Below are 7,971 nucleotides of genomic sequence, written 5' to 3' on the forward strand. Positions count from 1 at the left end.
ACCCGCTGCTGCTGGCACACTTTAGTCGCCCCTGAAGAAGAGACCGAGTTTGTCCCGAAACTTTGGGTAAAGTTAACGATATTGGTTGGTGTCAGGTTTGTCTCAACTCTAATTATTTCTGTAATATGTACGCGGTATTTATCTAATTTTGTTCATTATTTTGTGGCTCGACACACGTTGGTGTTATTTTCCAACGTTGGTTCCGTTCGTCGATGTTAACTATTCGAGGTCTCGATCGTCCGCTAACATTGCCGGGCCTAGTCCCTCAAGCCATTGGTGGCTATGACAGGCCCGCTTAATTCTGGAACTGTGTATTATTTTTGGGCTCCTAAAACATTATATTTTAGTATTACCAACTATTACTGCCATAAACTATTACTGTCAATATTTCAATTTTTATTAATTATTATTACCTGCCTTTATTTTATTTTATTATTCATTGGCTGTTTTATTTGAATGATATACACCTGTTAATAACCTGGTTATCGGTAACCTCGTTCTTATCGTCGCATGTACCCATCTCGTGGTCACGCCATCCATGTGGCAAGAAACGCTTTCGCATCAAAACATTTTCTTGGGGCTTGTTGGTCAACCGGCAAAGTACGGCAAAATCCGCTTTACCTATATCGTAGTCAAGCTTTTGCTTCGGAACCATAAAGTAGTACAAAGGCTCATCAAAAAGCCTTTGTTCCGAGCACTAGATTGTACGTCTTCCCGATCACCCAATCATCCGCTGCTTTTCTCTAGAAGCTTCGACCCACCAGAAGCACTTGTTGGCTTTTAGCCGGCACAGGCCAGCATATGTGCATTTAACTCTCTGGTGACGAACAAAAAATTTGCTCAAATAAAAAAAAATTCGAGCCTTCACCACTCACCACCACTTCTACCCACCTATTCTCCTAACTGCTCACTTAGAAGGGTTCCACCCTTTACCAACCAAAAAAGCCACCGTCCTGTGCCAACCTCTAACCTCCACACACCTCTACAGAATAAAATAAAATTCAAACATACCATGGGAGGCGGCGATTGGAGAAGAGAAATGTAAAACCAGCCCCTCTTACACAGATTTGTCGTATCAGGACGTATGGTTTTCCATAAATTTTTTCATCCGCGTTAGGTTATCATTTTTTTCTTTTATCAATGAGACCTTTATTTCAAAAGATATAAACGCCTAAAAAGCACCTCTCTATCTTTCAGGCAGGAGAGACTACCATTGCGAAACACTCGGGTGAGCTGCAAAAAGAACGTGATGAAATGTTGCTTTTTTTACCAAGGATAATTTTTGAAAGAAATCAGCAGCGTAGGAGGCATGACATCCGCAGATAGATGGGAGCGTACTGTTGTTCTTGTCTGTTTTTATGGAGAGCTGTAGATTGATATAGACCCCCTGGTGTTCTTTAACGTGCAGTGACATCGCAAAGCATACAAGCATTTCTCCATTTCGAAAAGAGGAAAAAATTTGCTGCTTTTTACGTTCCTTTGTCTCCTGTTTTTTGGAGCTATTGTTTTTAAAATTGCGCTCAGTTGTACTAACACTGCCGTGCAGTATACTCCGGCGTTGTGAAGTATTCTGCTCACAAAAATAAGATTTCTCGGTTTTGCGTTTTTCGATGCGAAGTGAAAGCTCCTTCACTCCTTGCACAAATGTTTGAACAAAAATTGCCCGTATATCTAGACTGAGCCTATGCAGTACTAGGCACTCCAAAGAGGCAACTATGGCTGCCTATAACACAGAAACGAACTGTGAACGCTACGGGTGTTGGTGTATAGACTCTCTATAGACTGACCGTCGGCAGGAACTATATCTACTGGCACCCTGCTGTGTCAATATGTGCTGTATAGATAAACTGCGCACTGTGATTTGTGGACTGTTTACGAACAATCTATAGACTTTTAAAATTCAAAATAATAATTTGAATACAAATATTCAGGAGGTAGTACATTGTCTTCGATCCACTTCAGCGATTCAAAATGAATTTTCCACAGTCCGAAGACTGTTACTGGAAAGTCAAAGCAGTGTCCATTCAATGTTGCCTAACCAGCCAAAGCATACCTGCATCATGTGACCGTTGATGGCCCGTTGTCGACAGCCTCCGCTGTCCCGGTAAAAATTCCTGTGCGGTCTAAATCTACCAGGATATAAAGTCTATACAAGTTGCTATTTACATCTAAAACACAATACTAAAGAAAGATGACAAGTTCGTATTGGCCCTTAGCGATGCGGTACTTTGCCAGAAACTATCATGTTGTAAAATTTGAACTTTTATACATGTACAATAAAAAGGTGCATAAAGAAAGCAGCAATAAATTTAACCAGTCTCACATGATGTGCCACAAACAGAACAGAAAGCGAAAATAGGGTTTATGAATTATTTCAATTATTCATAAATATTACGACCACAATAATAAACCTTATTGCAACATTTAAGAATGCACAACCATACAGCATTACTTTTCAGGTAGAATAACACTTGTACAAGGAAATGAAAATTATTTTTTTTAATGATGTTCCTTAAAGAGCGAGAAAACTTGCGGTTTCAGTTCACCACTACACGGAGAGTGTTCCATATTTATTTTCGCACCACTGTAAGCTATAACATTGACCAGAAATTTATTAATGGCCTAAATACTACAGTTAGTCATCTTCCCTTTGCGTGCGTGCTTTTTCGGGATATAAAGATGATACAAATCGAGTTTACTAGCTGGCGAAGGCGACAGTTTTATGCTACGACATACGGCACCTTCATCAATGCCACCAAAAAGGGAGAAAGACCCCTGCCGAGACAACATGTGCAATACAATAGTGGGGCTCTTTCCTCGCAGAAAGACTAGTAGTGGCCCTCACCATCTGGGCACAGGTCCCTGCTGTGTAGAGGAGGTGCGACACCGCAGGCGTCCACGAAGTGGTCGATGCACGACTGGGGTACCGAGTCCTTCAGTTCGCGTCGAGTCCACAAAAGGCACTATGCAATTTTGGGCAAAATATCACGCACTTAAACAGGTAATGATGCCATAGAATGATTATAGGTATAATGTCGTTAGAGGTATAAGACACGGCGACACCCTCGCCGATAAGTTAGCCTAAATGAATTCCGGTCTTGACGTGTGAGCATTGCAACGCCAGAGAAACAAACCAACTCTCCGCGGGCAAGTGTTTCTTTCCCGCGGCTGTTTTTCATTGTGAATGTGCACCCGCTGGCCGACAAAAATGGCGTTTCTTCAGTGGGTTCAATGGGACATCAAATTCTCAATAGCAGAAAGGAAAGGCGGCAAAAAAGTTTCAGATTCATGGCTGATGCGGGAAAAGGAAGAAACGTTTGCGTTTAAGAGACACAATGAAAAGACATACAAAGTTTAAATGAGCATAACATGAAACGAGGAAAGGTGCCATGGAGCCGCAGCTATAGGGAGCTTTGAATCACCTGGGCAAATTTGCCGAATGCTTGGTCTAAATTCTGATTTCGATGTACGCCGTTTGCGAAAAGTAACCAAGACACAAGTTTTCTCTTCTAAACGACATGGCAGAGCCTTTACGGCGCCACTAAATACCGAAAGGCGTCTGAATTTGAGGAGAAGGGTTGGGCTTAATTTACACAGATAGAGAGCCTAAGGGCTGCCAGAACTTCTTCGCTACGCGGCTAAGAAACAATGCACCATTGCCCGGTTACTTCTGGAAAAGACGGTACGAGTAATGGGGCACAAACGCACTCCTTAGAGTGCACTGTGTTAGTAGAACTCAAATACGTACAATTCATGCGGAGTTTACCGCATTCAGTGACGAAATGAGCGGCACAGATACAAAGAAGAGACAAACTGACTGCCGATCATCAGCTGCACAGCTATTTTGAAATAAATGTAAAATAGCTCATTGCTCTGTGTTTTTACGAACAAGCCGTCAGTTGATAGCGTTATGGTTGTGTTTTTTCTTCTCACATGCATTAGAGTTACAGCTTTAAGCGTTCCGTTCAGTGGAAAGCAGGTGTTGGCGTGTGCGTGTGGAGAACATCCGGATTGCTCGAGAGGGAGGTGATGTCACAAACACATGACCTTGCACGGGTAATTCAAACATTTAAGAACGATGTCATGGCACAACAGTGATGACGTCACTACACAATTGTATCATTGGCCTTCAGGGTCGCGACGTCTTTTCACTGCCTCAGAAGAAAGAGAAGTGATTGCGCTGAGAAGAAACGTGGGGGTCGAGCCGGCACTCGAACCGCTGCTCCTTTGGTCGTGGGCCGTGTGCGCTGCCCCTCGACCACCAAGGAACGTTCATTTTACTTCATTAAAAGGACTTCTGTGCTTTTTGGTAAATAAAAAAGTAGTCTAAGATAAAAATAACTTAAGAAAATAAAGAACAGCGCCTGTGTCTTTGACGTGCAAAGAGGACCTCGGGCCACTGAAAGGACCTATGGACGCTAACGCGTTACACACTGAAAGTGCAACTGAAGAGCTTTCAGAATTGGATGATTTTAAACTAGCCGAATGTGTGAAACTTGCAGGTAAAGCATGTGAAATCTTTTTCGCGCTAGCATTTGAAATAGTGACGTAATCGCCGACTAAAGTGGCGTCGGCGTTCTGGTTTCTCTGCAATACACAGCAAAAGGCAGGGGCCGCAGCTATGACGTACGTACTGCGGCGCTAAGTTTTCGGCAAAGCGGTTGTTTCAAAGAAGAAAATGAATGTCATCGAAGGTGAAGCTCCGGAAGCATGGTTTGGCGGCTTCGGAAGACGCATGACCGGCAGCCTGTGGGCGAAGGCAGCGGACATCTGAAATGTCAACAAAAAATTGGCGGTGGTTTAGCTCTGGTTTAACCTGGAGTGACGCGATAGCTACAGGTGGCCGAGTAGAATTTGGTCACGTGACCAACCACGTGACGAACCACGTGATCAGCCATGGCGCCGCGCCGCCGGCAGCTGCTCCGCACCACCTGACAGCGTGGCTGCGCCTCAATGCTGAAGGCTCGAAATGCTGCCATAATGTAGCTATCGCTACAAAATGACGTCACCACCAGTTTCCTCACACTCCTCCAACACAGAACTTAGATGTTTTTATAGTAAATGCAGGTCTAACTGTTGCAGGGTCTATGCTTTTGATGTTCGTCTTATGACCGGCATGGCGATGCTGCGCAATTTTTCCACATCTCCTTTTAACAGTTCTGCTGTTGCGGTACTCTTATCTGCTACAGCGTGCCTGCCTATCAGTTACCGCTTAGGTATGTGCAACAACGAATGAATGACCGGGAGATATGCGCGAACAGTTCGCGCATCTGTATGGGCATATCTTATTTTCGTTGTAGAAACTAGACTGAAACACACTGAACATAGCTACTAACTCACCCACACATTTCAGCTTCAGTACACAGTAGTAATTTTTGGCGGCGCCTAGGCACGACGTCAAAACGAGAGCCGGCTCTGCGAAGAATCAATTACATGACCAGCCATTTCGAACGAAAATTCTGAAATTTAGAAAATTGTGAGATACTTTTACGGTAATATTGAATATAATTGTCCATTCTTCTGATATGTAGCAAAATCTCTCTTTAAAAGTGCTTCCATCGGTCGCATCGAAGAGTTAAGACCCCCCCAGAAAACAATTGAGAAACGCTTCTGACTATAGCACAAAAGATAACATAAAAAAAAATTGAAGACTGCCGTCGGAAGATGCAGATGTGTTGATTGTTATATTGAAATCTTACATTATTAAAAACTTGCGTTCATGGAAGATGCAGATGTATTGATTGTTATATTGAAATCATACATTATTAAAAACTTCCGTTTATAAGTGGTTCCCAGTCAAACATGCTTTTGTGCTGAATTACTGGGTATGTCATAGACTGGTGCACCACATTCTCACTGAACATCACCCAGGTTTCTATGAAATACTAATGGTTCAGATGAATCAGGCACTCGCCCTGCGACTTGACAAACACAAGACCTCTTAAGCCTTTCCGAATATAGGAATGCCGTAAAATCTTGAAGACGCTCTAACAGAGGTGAGCAGTTGTGCCGAGAACATTGCCGCCGCCTCGAGTTCTGTTTATTATTTTGCAAAAATTCTAGGCAGCGAAAACAGCCACGGAATTCTGTGGAGCCTGTAGAGGATGCCTATAGATGCGTTATCCGACTCATCGCTACCTTGCCAGCTTTGTCGCTTCCGCAGCAGTTTGCTGTAGTACGCTCGTGGTAAAGGAGAATTATAACTGAATTTGCATCGGCAATAGTACAAAAGCGAAAGCTTTACTACTCCCTTCTGTACCTTATCTGACGTGTGTTTCATAACCACGTGACGTCGCCGAGCCGCAACTCTGCCGAAACCGATAAAGAGCGGGCGTTTCGAAAGCAAAGGAAAGGCGCGCAACTGGCCCCCGGGACAGTGGGCACCAAAGTCGTGCTTTAAGGATTCCTTGTGAGGTCAATTTCTGGTGCGAAAACACTACTTCACTCAAAAAAGCTGAAAAACCCGATGTATGGGTGAGGCATCAAAGTTTTACCTAAACTTCGACATTTTACCTTTGGCCCTTGACCTTTGACCTTGATGGTGCATGCGGTTGCCTTTGAGGCGGTGTTGCCTAAAGTTCTTTCGCCAGTCATGCTCGATTTAACTACGGTAAATCCCAACCATTTTTTCTGCTTGCTTGCTGTTGTCCAATCCCGGCAGCTTTTTCGGAATGGGCGAATGACACTGCTGGCTAGCTATTGGCTCCTATGTCGCAGGCGGGAAGAGCCGATAATTAAGGGACAAAATGACGAGAGGGAAAATGATCCGTTGAAGAAAAAGCATTACATAGTTAACCCAATTTTGTCGATTCTTTAAATGTTTTCAGTTTTATGAGTTGTTGTTAGTGTCGTCGTCATTAACTTGCTGCTGCGGAAGTGGAAGCAATCGCTGTTCCATCGCGAGTCCTCGCGCCTGTGTCGTCTTCAAATGAACAGGGTCCTCTGTAGCGCTACGGCGCCTTCACTACCTCGGCCACACGCAACTTCGACTGCTTAAGGGCTCTACCTATTTTATCTCGACCGCATGCGCGATTTTGAGCACCGCTCTCATGTGGTTGGGCTCCTTTCATATAGAGCGGTTACGAGTTCGTTCCGTATTGTCCGCGCCATATGTCCGCGCGCTACGTCATCGTCGACCCTACCTGCCATTGGTCGCAAGTACGGCGACACTAGCGCGCCCGTGGTGGCCGCAGCGTGCAACTCTCTCCTTCTCTCCGCGCTATGCGTACTACAGTTACGCCCTCTCGAGGAAAGTGGTACCAACAACGGTGTCTGTAAAAACATGCGTCAGTACACGGGGAAGGTACAGATGTCTTCCCACAAAACCTAGCACCCGTCATTGCTACTCTATCGGTGTTTTTCCGCCAAGAGAAACACTTGTCTGTAGCCGGTGTCACCTTTAACTCGCACGCTTCTCGTAACTGGCGAAAACATTATTACTTTGCGAGCGGTGACGGAAAAATACGCGGCAGGCTCTGTGGTCGGTTCAGTTGTGGGCGTGGTGGTGAGTCGGTGGTTGTCGACTTCGTTGATGCCTGACTGGTAGTCAGAATGACATCGCTCCAGGCGCTGAAAATGTTAGGAAATATACGAATGAGAGAGCCTGTATGAACGGACTCTGGAAGCGACAAGTGTTGAACCGCAAGCCGTAATGAAGCCACACATGTTCACAACCTCTTTACGGCGACACGAATCACATGTCCATCGCTCTTCTGTGTTCAATCAAGCCGTCATAACTCTATCCCGCAGCATCTACCGTCTACAGCCAAAAGACGCATACGGTTACGCTTTGAAAAGAGAATATCTAATTTGTTATGTAATACATGTCTTAATACCTTATTAAAAACATGTATAGGTTTGACTGAGCATGCAAGCAGGTCCATGACACATTTGGTTTAGATTAAATACCCAAACTGACTTAGGCTGAGAAATGTCGTAGTGGAAGGCTCCTTATCATTTAAACCACGTGGG

Source organism: Amblyomma americanum, chromosome 5, assembly GCF_052857255.1.
Source record: "Amblyomma americanum isolate KBUSLIRL-KWMA chromosome 5, ASM5285725v1, whole genome shotgun sequence".
In the NCBI taxonomy this organism is placed as follows: Eukaryota; Metazoa; Arthropoda; class Arachnida; order Ixodida; family Ixodidae; genus Amblyomma; species Amblyomma americanum.